Raw genomic sequence first — 1,350 nt, forward strand, 5'->3', positions numbered from 1 at the left:
CAAGCAATTTACTTTGGAATGGCAGAAAAATACCACATAGTAGGTAGTTATGGTGGACACAAATGGCATAAGTTTTGGCTCAAGGTTTTGGATGCACGAGAAGCATTCCCTATCAGTACAAGGCTTTGGCTAGCAAGGTTGTTTGAAGCAAACACAAGTATGAACCGGTACAGAAAAACTTACATAAGAACATATTACAAGCATTATAAGACTCTACATTGTCTTCCTTGTTGTTCAAACACTTTTACCAGTAAAATATCTAGACTTTAGAGAGACCAATCATGCAAACCAAATCTCAACAAGCTCTACGATAGTTCTCCACTAATAGGTTTAAACTACATGATGCAAGAGCTTAACATGATCTACTTGAGAGCTCAAAACAATTTCCAAGTATCAAATTATTCAAGATAATATACCAACTACCACATGAAGCATTTTCTGTTTCCAACCAAATAGCAATAAATGCAAGCAGCTTTTAACTTTTGCCATGAACATTAAAAGTAAAACTAAGAACACAAGTGTTCATATGAAAAAGCGGAGCGTGTCTCTCTCCCACACAAGATAGGATCCAATTTATTCAAACACAAACAAAAATAAAAACATACAGACGCTCCAAGTAAAGCACATGAGATGTGACGGAATAAAAATATAGTTTCACTAGAGGTGACCTGATAAGTGGTTGATGAAGAAGGGGATGTCTTGGGCATCCCCAAGCTTAGATGCTTGAGTCTTCTTGAAATATGCAGGGATGATCCACGGGGGCATCCCCAAGCTTAGATTTTTCACTCTTCTTGATCATATTATATCATCCTCCTCTCTTGATCCTTGAAAACTTCCTTTACACCAGACTCAAAACAATCTCATTAGAGGGTTAGTGCATAATCAAAAATTCACATGTTCAGAGAGGACACAATCATTCCCAACACTTCTGGACATTACCCAAGGTTACTGAAGTTTAATGGAGCAAAGAAACCTGCTCAAACACAAGAAAAGAGGCAATGCGAAATAAAAGGCAGAATCTGTCAAAACAGAATAGTCCGTAAAGACGAATTTTTTTCGAGACACTTAACTTGCTCGAATGAAGAAGCTCAGATTGAATGAAAGTTGCGTACGTATCTGGGGATTACTCATGAATTTTTGCAGATTTTTTAGACTCTCCTACAGAGAGATTAACTCAAATTCGTGACAAGCTAAAAATCTGCTTCTCGCAGGAATCCAAATCTAGTATCAACTTTACTATCAAAGACTTTACTCTGGCACAATAATGCAATAAAATAAAGATAAGGAGAGATTGCTACAAGTAGTAACAACTTCCAAGACACAACAAAACCGTATCAAAATAAAAACATG

The sequence above is a fragment of the Lolium rigidum genome, chromosome 3, assembly GCF_022539505.1.
Source record: "Lolium rigidum isolate FL_2022 chromosome 3, APGP_CSIRO_Lrig_0.1, whole genome shotgun sequence".
NCBI lineage: Eukaryota > Viridiplantae > Streptophyta > Magnoliopsida > Poales > Poaceae > Lolium > Lolium rigidum.